This window comes from Convolutriloba macropyga, chromosome 11 (assembly GCF_964194025.1).
Source record: "Convolutriloba macropyga chromosome 11, txConMacr16.3, whole genome shotgun sequence".
Lineage (NCBI taxonomy): Eukaryota > Metazoa > Xenacoelomorpha > Acoela > Convolutidae > Convolutriloba > Convolutriloba macropyga.
In genome coordinates, this window is record NC_134478.1 from 33415567 (window position 1) to 33430082 (window position 14516).

The 14516-nt window shown below is 35.2% G+C and overlaps 1 protein-coding gene across 2 annotated transcripts in view; it reads right to left on the bottom strand.

The window, feature by feature from the left end:
- LOC142349227 (uncharacterized) overlaps positions 1–14516 on the bottom strand; it is a 96648-nt gene that overhangs the window by 60037 nt on the left and 22095 nt on the right. The gene's annotated exons all lie outside the window — the stretch shown is intronic.

Here is a 14516-nt window from a genome sequence, read left to right on the forward strand (position 1 = left end):
AGACTGCTCCTGCGAGTCTGTGCGTAGAACAAAGTTCCAATATACCTCTCAAGGTTGCAAAAACAACGTTTAAATTCTGTCAGAGAAACGCATGGGAGTATACGAAAGCAACATATGCATTGGAGAAAATTACTTATTCTGTTTGAACCAAAAAAGCCGCCTTTTTTCGGCAAACAAAAACAAACCTTCAAAATCTAAAAACAAGTGCAGAACAATTTGAAACACACAGACACAGAAAAACCATGCAAACACACGCCCACACACCATACATTACGCAAACAAATACCAACAAATAATTACAAAGCAAAACGCCGTAAAACATTTTTTTTCAATTTCATGTTCGGAAATTGCCCAATACTGAAGGTCCGTGTCACTGTTCATTTAAATCTTTTTTGTTTTTTTTTCTAAAAACTAGGCGCAATATTTTTAAGGCAATTCTATGGGCAACTATTTTTGCCACTAAATATTGAAAGGTAACTTTTTGAAGTTTAAGAAGTACTAATTTCAATTTTGATATATCAACAAAATAAGAAAGTTAATTTCTTAAGATCGCAAAGATGCGTCATCAACGAGACGTCAAAACTCAGTTTTGGACTTATTTTCTTAGCAGTTTGTAGCGAATAATAGGTAATTTTTCTGATTTTGTCATGTCAGACAATTTTTGCACTCTGCCTCTATGTGTGTCCAAAATATAAAGCAACTATCTTGAACTAATTCTCTTTTTCTCTCTCTCTCTCTCTCTCTCTCTCTCTCTCTGACACACACATACCACGCACATAACAAACTCAAATACACTTAGATACACTCATGCAAGCGCTTTTTTGGCATCTAATTTTTACGTAAGGTTTCTCGCTTTTTATATCTTCATTGCTTTTTCTGGAACAATGGGTTTAGAATTCTTGAGGCGATTGTATCGGTAATAGTAAAAATGGCACAAATCTGAAACGAACTTTTTGATGTCTTTCAAAAAATTTTTCATTTTTGATATTTCCAGAACAAAGGGATAATTAACTTTTAAAATCTCGCAGTCTTATCAGCGATACCTAGAAAAATACAGTCTCATTATTGGACACTTAAACCAGCAATTTGTAGCAAATAAAAAAAAATCCAATTTTACAATTCTGACAGATTTTGCACCCTGCCGCTGTTTGTGTCTAACATTTAAAATAACCATTTCTCATACTAATTCTCTCTCTTTCCTACACCCATACCAAAGATCTTACAAATACGCATACCCATACATAAATTCACACAAACGCGCACACAATACAATTCTCGTACCAAAAATTTATAAAATATTTTTTTGGCATCTGAGCTTTACTCAATGTACTATACCGTTCACTTATGCCATGAGCCATGATTGTTTTTTATAGAAATTTAGATGTGGACAACTTGAGGCATTTTTATGGGTAATTGTGAAATCAGCACTAAAATCTGAAATGAACTTTCGAAATATTTTTTCGAAATATTTTTTCATCTTTGATGTTTCAGGAGCTTAATTCAGGAGCCGTATTCGTTTTCAGGAACCGTATTCGTTTTCACAAAAAAGTCTCGCAGATGCCTTAACAGACTGATTTTAATACACACAATTTTGGTTTTCCATTAATTTAAAACCGCAGACTTTTCTAACTTAAGGCATTTTTCTAAATTTCGATATTTCTACAATTTTTTGCTCTCTGCCTCTACTTCTGTCTAACATGTACAGGAACTTTGAAAACTATTCTTAAAGCTCTTATTTCAAAGCACTGAGGAATATTGGTTATAGGTAAATTTTGCGTTTTGACCCTTCCAAGTAAGAGTATTTACAGAAAAAGGAAAAGTTAATTTTTCTGTGAACTGAAAAAGGAAAGAAAATTATTACTTCTTCTTTCAAAGTTTCAAAAATAAAAAACAAATTGGTTTTTCTAATTTCGCCCGAAGTCTGCAAAAAGATCAGTTCGAAGAGCAATAGAGAAAAGTGAAACATATTTTTCTCACTTTCAAAAATATTGAATTTGTAAAATCGCGACAAAAATCTGAAAAGAACGTTTTGAAGTTTTTCAAGTATTTTGTCATCTATGATTTTTGGAGAGCATAATAGGCGTATTCGTTTTCATTTAAAAAGTCTCGCAGATACGTCAACAGCAAGATTTAATTAAACACAATTTTGGTTTTTCCAACTTTTTCCAACTTAAAGAATTTCTCTAACTTTTCAATATTTCTGAAAACTTTTTGCTCTCTGCCTCCACTTGTGTCTAACAAGTACAGAAAAGTTGAGTCATTCTTAAAAACACTTATTGGGAAGCGTTGAAGAACATTGGTTATCAGTACATATTTTGTTATGACCTTATCACTCTTTCAAGTAAGAGCATTTTCAGAGAAACAGGAAGGCTTATTAATTTTTGTGTGAACTGAAAAAAAGACAACTTCTTTTTTCAAAAGTTTCAAAATTAAAACAGGTTGGTTCTTCCACTTTCAGAAACGCCCCAACTTTGGAAAAGATCAGCTCGAAGAGCAATACAGAAATATTGTTCTCATTTTCAGAAACAATTACGAACAATTGTATTAAATTTTTCAACCAGGCAACCCATATGCTCTCCCACTCCCTGTTTTGTTTGTATTTATTATACCAGAGGACATTAGTTTGAACCATTTGCTCTGACATTATAACGAACACAAACAAGATCAGAAAAAATTCTTTTTCAAAACTGAATGTAGTTGTTTTTGATGGAAAATTCAGGAAAGTTAAGTAAAGTTTTTCGAAGTGTTTTTCACCTTTAATATTTCTAGAGCACAATGAGATAAATAATTTTTCAAGACCTCGCAGAAGTGTTATCAGCGATACTTAGAAACATAGTCTCATGATACGAAATATTTAAAGCCACAATTTGTAGCAAAAAAATTTTAACTTCTCCAACTTTACATGATTTCTGGCAGTTTTTGCAGACTGCCTCTATCTATGTCTAACATTTACAGGAACTACTTCTCTCACACTAATTCTCTTTCTCTCTCTCTCTGTTTCTCTCTCACATAACAAACTCAAAGACACTTAGATATACCCATACAACCGCATTTTTAGGCATCTTATCTTCACTTAACGTTTCTTCATTCTTTCATATCTTGATTTTTTCTGCAGCAATGGGTTTGGAACTCTTGAGGCGATTGTATCGGTAATTGTTAAAATGGCACAAATCTGAAAAGAACTTTCTGTTTTTCGAAACATTTTTCATCTTTGATATTTCTAGAGCACAAGGGCAAAATTAAAGTCTAAGACCTCGCAGACGTGTTATCAGCGAGACTTATAAACATACAGTCTCATTATTCGACATAATTAGAGCAACAATTTGGAGCAAAAAAGTAACTTCAATTTTTCGAGATTTCTGAGAGTTTTTGCACTCTGCCTCTGTTCGTGTCTAAAGGAACTATTTCTCTAGCACTAATTCTCTTTCTCTCTCTCCTACACACACCAAACATCATACAAATACGCACACCTATACATACATCCACACAATCGCGCGCACAAACAAACAATTCTCGCCCCAAAAATTAAATATTCTTTTCTGCATCTGAACTTTACTCAATGTAGGTCACGTTCGCTTATGCCTTGATTGGTTTTTCTAGAAAAATAGATGTGGACAGCTTGAGGCAATTTTATCGGTAATTGAAAATTCGCCACCAAAATCTGAAATGAACTTTGGAAGTTTTTCGAAATATTTTGTCATGTTTGATGTTTTAAGAGCATAATAGGCTGTCTCGTTTTCATTAAAGTCTCGCAGATGCGTTATCAGCCCGATTCTAATACACACAATTTTGTTTTTGAAGAAATTTAAAACCACGACAGTAGTATAAAAAGCTGACTAGAACCACACCGGGGGGGGGGACATTATGTATTAAGATAGGGAATGCAGAAATTGTCCCCCTAGGGGGGACACTTAGGGGGACATTTAACGCAAATTCGCAGTAAATGTCCACCTAAGTGCCCACCTAGGGGACAATTTCTGCATTCCCTATCTTAATACATAATGTCCCCCCCGTTGTGGTTCTGATCAGCTCCTATTTTTTTTTTCTGAAAAAAAAATTGTAATTCACAAAAATTTGATGTTTTTGTCTCTAAAAGATGTGAACTAGTTTGAAACATGTTCTGTGAGTAAAAAAAAAGTAGTCGGAAACACCTTTTTCGAAAATTGAATTTTTTGTCCCATCGGGGGACAATAACTTGTAATAATTTTGAAAAATTGGTTCGAAAAAAAAATTTTTTGTCGATTTTTTTGGCTTCAATCAACGTGAAATGTTGTGAAACATGTTTTGTAAGTGAAAAAAATTGTCGAAAACACTTTTTTCAAAAACTGAAATTTTGGTCCCCTAGGGGGACAATAACTTATAAAAAATTTTGAAAAATTGGTTCGAAAAAATTTTTGTCAATTTTTTGGCTTCAATCAACGTGAAATGTTGTGAAACACATTTTGTGAGTAAAAAAATTTGTCGGAAACACTTATTTCAAAAATTGAAATTTTGGTCCCATAGGGGGACAATAACTTATAAAAAATTTTGAAAAATGGTTCGAAAAAATTTTTGTCGATTTTTTGGCTTCAATCAACGTGAAATGTTGTGAAACATGTTTTGTGAGTGAAAAAAATTGTCGGACACACTTTTTTCGAAAAATGAAATTTTGGTCCCATAGGGGACAATAACTTGTAAAAATTTTTGCAAAATGGGGTCTAAAAAATTTTTGTCAATTTTTTGGCTTTAATCAATGTCAAATGTTATGAAAATGGGGTCCAAAAATTTTCAACGCTATTTCACTTTTAATCAATATGAGAAGTTGTGAAACACGTTTGGTGTGATAAACAACAACATTCATCTTACCACCACACCCCAAACACTCCGCTAAACATCAGCCAATTACAATTACCACAAACATACACCACAATGCATGCATACTTACATACATATATACATACATACATACATAAATACATACATTCATACATACATATATACGTACATACATACACGCATACATATATACATACATACATACATTCATACACATACATACATAAATATACACATTGATAAAAAAAACCAGAGTTGTACAAGGAAAAAATTTTTCACGTAATTATGTGTACAATTATGGTCATAATCACTTATGTCCATAAATGTACACATAAATGGGACAAAAACAAAAAAAATAACTAACCTGTTAGCAGATGTATAAAATCATTAATGATATATTGAGTAGAGAGTCATCGGATCATGCCCAAACACGTCCAATCGGAGTGCTTGATTTATTATTCAAGTTGACAACCAATCAGAATTGAAAGATTTATAAACAAAAACTCTAAACGCTAACGTTCACTAAACAGTAAATAATGAACACAATAGGAACAAAAGACATCAAGCTCATTCATGAGAAAGTTTTATCACTGAGAGGTAACATAAATTTTACACACATATCATGCCCAATATTATGCCCAATCATGCCCAATCGGAGTGCTTGATTTATTATTCAAGTTGACAACCAATCAGAATTGAAAGATTTATAAACAAAAACTCTAAACGCTCACGTTTAGTAAACAGTAAATAATGAACACAATAGGAACAAAAGACATCAAGCTCATTCATGAGAAAGTTTTATCACTGAGAGGTAACATAAATTTTACACACATATCTTATCGACAATTATATTTCGTAGCTGCTTGTTCTTTGTTAGATCCAGAATTTGACGGAGAAATAGCACTTAAATTTAGACCCTATGGTGGTTTCATTGGAATTGATAATTCAAGACTAGATCCCTTATTGAAACGGAGCAAAGTGCTACGACTTCATGCTGCACTGCATTACGCCGCTGGATTTATAAAAGATTGCCGAAACAAAGGCCCTGGATATGTTTACGCTTTCCGTTACTCACCAGTAAACAATTGTCTTTTTGGACACCTGACAGGAATATTATTCATTCTTTCAGTGAAAATTTTTCATTCACAATTGTTTCGTGAATTGGAATGTTAGAAAATTTTGGCAGCAAAACCACAAATATTATTGTCCTCGATCTCGAAGGTTTCAACCTCAAGTCACTTGGTTTTATTATTAAAGAACTCAGTTTGTGTTCCAGTTACAACGATACAATATTTTTCAAACCACCGCTTAAATTTGCTGATTTAAGCGATAGACAAACTGTTATTTGGCTGACCAATAACCTACACGGTCTTGATTGGGACGAAGGTGATATACCTTACTGTGATTTGAAAACAATCTGTCTGAGTTTCAGTTTCCGATTCACACGGAAAAACTTTTTTGCCAAAGGCATTGAAAAGTGTGAGCTCCTCAGTAAGCTTTTACAAAAAACTGTTTATAATCTGGAGGATCTAAATTGTCCCCGAATCTCAGAGATAATATCAGAAGAACAAGTTCCCTCCTGTTATCTTCATTCAAACTTTCGTTTAACAAACGATCAATTATCAAATCACTGCGCGGAACGTAAAGCAAGAATATTCTCACAGTGGACACAAAGTGATGTACAGAGAAGACACGGCAACTTTAACAACTTATCTGTCAGACAACTTGAAGATATTCACTTGCTTGACTCCACTTGACGATCAGCCGATTGTAATATTCAACAGACTTCAGGATCCCTCTCCACCAATACAGAATAATTTTTCAAGTGATCAACAGAACCGAGCGAACTATCTCAACAATAAACCAAACACAGCACAACAACCGCGTTACAATTCGCTTTATAGCGCAGCAGCAAAACGTTATTTTGCAACCATTACCCTTTCTCCCGACGAGCTAGACAGCTTTAGGGCTTTCCTGCCCGTGATAGATAATTTCTATCACTTCCAACTGTATGTAAAAAATAAACAGAGAGCTCGAGAACATCGGAATCAGTTCAATTATGGCTCTGAACAAAACAAACCAGAAGCCTATGCAGTCCCCCAACGAGCAGCGAATCCCACGTTGGAAGCAATGGGCGGACAAAAAAGTTCCTCAATTTAGATTGAAAAAAACACCACCAGAACGTGAGCTATCACTTATTGAGATGCCGAATGAGTTGAGATTATTTGTCTTGGAACACCCCGAAGTTGAAAAAGTCTTCAGTCAACCATCGATCGAGGAAAATGACTCATCAACCGTTTGTTATAAACTAGAGATAAAAAGTCATATTAAAGGTTTCAATTTGTTTGAGTTCTGGTACATGAAACAGTTGCCCAGAGAATAATTCAAAAATCTAACATTTTGTATCATTCTTGTTTCAATTCACTTTTCAATTAATTATTTTTCTCCAATGAATCAAAGAGACGAGGCTGACGCCGGTATCAGTAATTTAGTCTTTGATGTGAACAACAAGGAGAGGCCCCCATGGCGTTGTTGTTCAAATTCAACAGTGCCTAGGTCCGAAGTAATATTTTTTGTTCAAGTTAGTATCATTGTCTTAATGATCATTCTTTGCTTCTCTATGCTCTTTCTATTATCAGAAAGCTGTGAAGAGAAATCAATTTGGATTGCTCTCTTATCGAGTTTAGTTGGTTACATTTTACCTAATCCCAAACTATGAACAAAGTTATTCTTACACATGACAGGGTATTCATGTCTTTTGTAGGACCAAGTGGTTGTGGTAAAACAGAACTCTTGTTTCGGATGCTGAAAGGTTCGACCTTTTATCCACGTTTTGAGAAAATTTATTATTTTTACAAAGAGTTCCAACCACATTTCAACGATATGCAACAAGTTATTTCAGGGATTGAGTTCCTAAAATACTCAGGCTTTGATATAACAAAAAATCTATCACATTGTCAGCTTATCTATGACGATTCATGTGAAGAAATCTTCAACGATAAAGAATTTGTAAAAATAGCTACCTCAGGACGTCATCGCAAATTACATGTTATATACGTCAAGCATAATTTGTTCCATCAAAGCAAATGGTCCAGAACCATTGAACTGAATACAACACACATAATATTATTCAAGTCGCTTCGTGACATTCCACAAATTGAATATATTGGAAAACAGTTGAATTGTCTCCAACTGATAAAAGAAGCATACAAACTAGCAACTGCGGAGCCCTTTGGACATTTTATTATTGATCTCGATCCCAAAACCAGTCAGGGTTTACGATTTGCGTCACATATTATTGGACCTAATCCTTCAAGTTTTTACATTCCTTCGGAGGAAGCCGTTGTTACACCAATTACGAATGAAAAGGAAACATTTGCTTATGCTCAAGCAATGGGCAAATAGCACAAACAAGAACTCCAACATTGAATCCGAGTTACTTAAAGACGGCGACTTCATTTGGTTTCCGAGTGACTGTGTGATGAACGTACTCTCTGGGGTTGTTCCAGTCAATAAAAAAGAACTAAAAAAATTTGAAAAAACTCTGCGTCAACTTTCGAACAGGAAAGTAGGGAAAACTGAACGGTTAAAAATAATTCAATCTCCCTCGGGCAACAATCTCATTCAACTCATAGCATTACCCTGCATTGAATATCTAGAACAAAATGCATACTGAAGAGTTTGTGTTAATACCTAAACAGATGTATACAAGAGAACAACCTCATGTCTCTCAATTACTCAGCAACAAAAATATTCACAATCCAGTCAAGCAGATATCACTTCTCCAGCGAAACAAGTCACCATCAGCTCCTTCTGCCTCGCAACAGGATGCAGAACAACAAACTGACGCTTCAGTGGATGATAGAAGTACAATAAACGAGTCTGTGGCGAAATCATTTACGACAGACAACACATCGACTATCAAAAAAGGAGTGCTGAATGATATTAGAATCTTGAAGGGGATAAAGTTTGAAAGAGCGAATTCAATACTGGACATAATAGAGGAATCAGATTCTGTTTCCTTGGACTCATCAAAGAGATTGCTTATTAATGGTACAAATACAGAAGTTCTTGCTGCTACGTTTCTTTACAATCTACAGCAAAACACTTGCAAACTATCTTTCGAACAATTCAGTGTATTAACGCATCTCGATATTGGTTCGCATTTGACTTGTAACACATACGCCAAAAAGTTTCTAAATTTATCATCTGAAGAGAGACTGCAATTTTTGGAATATGAGTCGGACAAAGAAGTTGCTTCAAAATCCCAGCGAAAGAAAACAAAAGCTTCTGGCAACGACCAGAGAAACTTTGAAGAGGCAGAAAAAGAAATCAAACCAACCAGCCCCTGGGAGAATTACTTCCGATCAAGTTAAACAGTTAGACAAATTGTACACAAAAGGCAGTGCTGCATTTGGTAGCATTGCTAACTTGAAGAAGGCTAGCGGTTTCACCAGAGACAAAATTGTTCGCTATCTTCAGTCGAAAGCCCCGTACACAAAATACAGACAATTCAGAAAAAGTTTTTTCCGACTGAAAGCTGTTGCATAAAGAATAAATGAAATCTGGTCTGTCGATGTTGCGTATATGGATAAAGTTGCCCAACACAACAACGGTGTAAAATACTTGTTAGTGGCTGTGGATGTTTTATCACGTTACTTACGAGTTCAACCAATGAAAGCTTTATATGCAAAAGATGCTGTTGAAGCGTTCAAAAAAATGATCAAGAAGAAACAACCAGAAAAAGTATGGACAGACAAGGGATCAGAGTTCAAAGGAGATTTCAAAAAATTTTGTGAAAAGAAAGGAATTCATTTATATACAACAGAAAGCGAAACCAAGTCGGCATTTGCAGAGAGGAACATTCGATCGCTTAAAAACATCATTTACAAATATTTGGAAGAAAAGTGGACTTGGACATATATTAATGATTTACCCCAGTTTGTAAATACTATAAACAGTCGTGTTAACCGGGTAACCCATTTAGCACCTAATAAAGTTTTCAAAAAACATGAACCAATTTTAATATCATTAGCAATCAACACAACAAAGTACAAACCAAAATACGAAAAAGGTGACCTTGTTAGGATTGCAAAGCACGACGAAAAATTCAGAAAAGGTTATAAACAAAATTACACAGACGAAGTTTTTACGATATTCAAAATTGCTACCGTGAGTCCACCAACGTACAATCTTATAGATGCAAACAACGTTATGATTGAAGGCAAATTTTATGAACTGGAATTAGTCCAAGTAAACGTGTTAGTTACTGCAGATGATTAAAATGAATCCCGCCAAAGAATTCACAATCGACCTAATATCCAACGCATCAATGGAAGTTTTTGGTGAAAACACAATGGCAAAATTCCGTAACCAGTTATCTCAACCACTTATTGTGGATGGAGAATGGCAAGTAGCTTTATCTTCAATATCCTTCCCATCAAACATCAACAACGTCAATTCAAACGGCTTAGTCGTTTATAAAAACTCGGGAGTTGAACTCGACGCCTCAAATAATCGCAGTGGACACCTCAGAAAAATTCGCAAAGGCATTTACAGTAGCTTGGATCAACTAATGGATTAACTCAGACGAATTGCTCAGTTTAAACAATTTGATTTTACTTTTGACAAAATTACTCATAAATTGGTTTTACAATTCGAAGCGAATGAGGGTTTTTCATTTGAAAACGAAGAAGTTCCAAGTATTCTCGGCTTCAAGGGTATAAAAGACAACTCGCATGATGGATACATTCATATTGGATACAAATCACACAAAACTCTCAATAGACACCAAAGTGATTTTCCAGTTGATATAACCTGTGGCTCACAATTAATCTTTGTCTACATAGACATTATAGAATATCAAATTATTGGAGACGTGAGAGCTCCTGTAATTGAAATCATTGAGACCGAAAGGCGTTTAAGAAACGGCAGCATAAACACTGTTACACCTATTCATCACAAGACATTTACAATTCTGGATTACAAGCCTATACTTTCTAACAATATTCAAAACATTAAAGTGGAGTTGAGGAACGAAGCCGGAAAACTCATTCCATTTAATGGTACAGGAAAAGTGATAGTAAGCTTAAAGTTTCAAAAAATCAAGTGAAATGGAAGCTTACTACAGCAACCAAGCATCACAGTCAATGCCACATTTCTCCGGTCATTATCGTCAAAGAGGAAGTGGCTTTGGAGCCCTCGCAGCAGGTATTGGAAGAGTTGCTTTACCATTGGCAAGAAGAATTATATGGCCCGCTGCCAAAAGAATTGGTCGAGAGCTTTTAGTGCAGGGTGTACCTGAGTTGGTAGAAGCGGCAACGAAACGAAAGTCGGCAAAGCAGGCGTTGAAAAGCACGGTTGCAAAAACAGCCCGAAAACAATTTGGTGGTTCTCTCCATTCGCGCATAACACGAGGCCGTCAAGCTATTAGACGTCGAAGACAACACTTTGCTAAACCTCGAACCTACAAAAAACGTTCCACTAAAAAAATCATTTCTCGAAGACCACAGCCAAGAAGAAGTCGACTGGATTTTTTCTCTCGAGTCAGAAATGCGAACTAATATTGTAATACCTTCCGAAGCCACTCACAGCTCATTGGACTTATTTGAAAAACCGCCTTTGCTTGTTACCTTTGATCAATCATTTGAACAAAAAACTGGACCACTTTATTCTCCCTCCGGATCGTCACTTGAATTTGAAGTGGTAGGTGATCGCAGCAATTTCATAGACTTGCAAAAAATTTATTTGGAAATCAAATGCCGAATACAAAATGTCGATGGAACTGATTTACGATATGACGCAGGTGATCCCGCTAATACTGATGCCGCATTTTTTGTGAATAATGTTCTTCATTCCCTATTTGCTGACTGCACTGTTTCTGCAAATGGAATAAAAATCTCTTCTGCCAATGGACACTATGCTCACAAAAGTTTCATAGAAACAGAATTCTCGCACGGCACAGATGCAAAGAAGACTTGGTTAAAGTGTCAAGGTTATGAGTATGAAGCAAACCCTAGCTCAATTGCTAATGGATTAAAAGATGCAAGAAAGCAGGCTGCGAGAGAATCAGCTCAAATTACCCTTTATGGAAAACTAGCTGTTGATTTTTTCTCGTGCGAAAAACAATTAGTAAGCGGAGTTACCCTGAGAATTTCTTTCCGAAGGTCACAAGATGATTTTGCCACTATAAGTGAAGCAGCTGGCAAAAACTACAAAGTAAAAATCGATGAAGCAAACTTATTTGTTAGAAAGATGACTGTATCAGACAATGTAGTCGGAGCCATTGAGAAAACACTTTCGAGAACACCTGCAATATATCGATACAATGAAGTGATAACAAAAACTTTTCTTGCAACAACGGGGCAGCAAAGTTGGAAGCACGAAGATATTTTTACAAAAGAACTATTTTAGACAGTAGAATTTTTACAGAGCTGAAAGTTTATTAAATAGTCTGAAGTCTCACGTACAAAACTTCCCTGCCCACTTAAAATTAAATCCATAATCTGATAGAGAGAACAAGAATGTTCACCGAGCATTAGTTGACAAAAACGTTTTACAGTCACATCGGGGATAGTAGAAGCACGTTTGTTAGAAGTGGTAGTAGTAATGGTTGAGAGTCTTTTCACAAGATTAGGCAGAGGAAGTTGTTTTTTAGTTTTGTTGGTTGAAACATGATTACATTTTGACAAGTACTCCACAGCAACATGTAAGCGAGAGACAATAGCACCATGAGCAACAAAATTTTTCTCCGTAGGCAAAATAAGGATTTTAAAACAAGTCACAAGGCAAGGTATCGTCGCAGGAGCATACGAAGAAAAATCAATTTTATCTTTGGGGCCTGCATCTTCAAAAATGAGATGCCAATGATTGGAACCAAACAAACAACTATCGATAACAGTCGAAGATGAATGATAACCGTACGCATAATTTTCTATTGCAGAATCTTGAGGTTTTGGTTCTGTGTCGCAAATAGTGTATTTGAATCGTTTTTGAAATTTTTTGAAGTATTCAGGACTGTTTTCGTACATAGCTTCAACCATAGTAAGAGACTAAACTGAGTGAGTAAACAGTGAATTACCTCTATGAATTATTGGGTTTGAGTTGATAACATGGTGTAAACAAAATTTCAAGGTCGTTCGAATACGAAAATTCTTTACATTGTTGTTATTTTTATTGCTTGTAATCAAATTCTGTCTAGACATTAAGTAAACAAACTATAGCTGTCTGGTTTCTACGAAGCTCAGCAATTAAAACAAAGCTGTCGCACTTTCCCGAAGTTCCAAAATCTTTAACCTGAGGTAAATTTTGGGTTGTTTTCATTGCTTTTCAAATAAATTTTTTCTAGACATTAAGTAAACAAATCAGATTTGTTGAAGTTGTGTACACGAATAATGGCTGTCTTAATTTCCCGAAGTTTTTAAAACTTTGCTGTGATTGGGTGACGACTTGAATTAAAATCCATATTTGTAACATAACTAATGGTTCCAACTTTATGGCTTGTAAACAAAGTTTCCGAAGACATTAGGTAAATAAATTGAGTCTGATGGAACTTTCCGATGTTATGTAACCTTTGTTCTGATTGGCTGACGACTTAAGATATAATCTATTTTTAGTAATACAACTAATCGTTCCAACCTTATGGCTTGTAAACAAACTTTCTGAAGACATTAGGTAAATAAATAAAGGTTGACGGAACTTTCCAATGTTATGCAATGTTTGTTATGATTGGTTGATGACATGATAAATCCATTTTTAGAAAATAGACTTATTGTTTCAATTATTCTGTTTGTTTATCGTCATGAGAAATCATTAAGTTTTTGGGGAACAGGAGAACCACTTGTTTACCGAATTTCTATAGAAACGTTGACTGTTAACTTTTTTTAAAAATTTTATCTTTCCTAATCCGATATTTAGTCACTTTCTAATTTTTGGGAAATGCCTGCAAAAGACCGACATTTACAGATCAGCTGTGAAAAATGTGGAAAATCTATAGTAAAATATCACATTGCTCGCCATAGAAAGACTTGTTCTAGCGGTACCTTATACTGCAAGAAACGAAACTGCAATTTTGCAACAAAAAATTTGGCAGAACTATCGTACCATATTGCCAAATCGCATGGATCGAAAAAGCGTAACACCTTAAACAAGTGCGTTGTTTGTCAGAGAGATTTTCCAAATTTCTACTCGCTGCAGCTTCATCGCAGGAAGATACACCAAGTTAACACGAAAGTTGGGAGCTTAAACACAACCCGTGTCCGTGAAATAGTTGATCAGTTGAATGAAGATAGTAAAAAATTGAGAGAGGAATTAGCAGCATGTCAGCATTTACTAGTAGATGTGCACGCTGAGCATGGAAGACAAGAAGTTTTCAACTTCAGCCTGTCGAAATTGGACACCAACGAAATCAACAAAAAACTTAATGAAGTTTTTGAAAATCTCAAATGTGCTGCAAAAGTTAACCTAGCTTTGGGGTTCCTGTTGCAGAACATAGAGAACAACGACTACCGTTATTATTATCCGCACGAAAATAATTTACTTCTGGATAGGGCGCATTTGTTGAGCAATAAAAACGATTTACTCAACCTTCAAAGTGAAATTGGAAAGTTTGACTTGATTGAAACCTGTACACAGGAACGCCAGAACTCAAAGTGGCGATTCGCTTTAATTACGAACGTTACCATCTTTGCAGCACTCTTAAA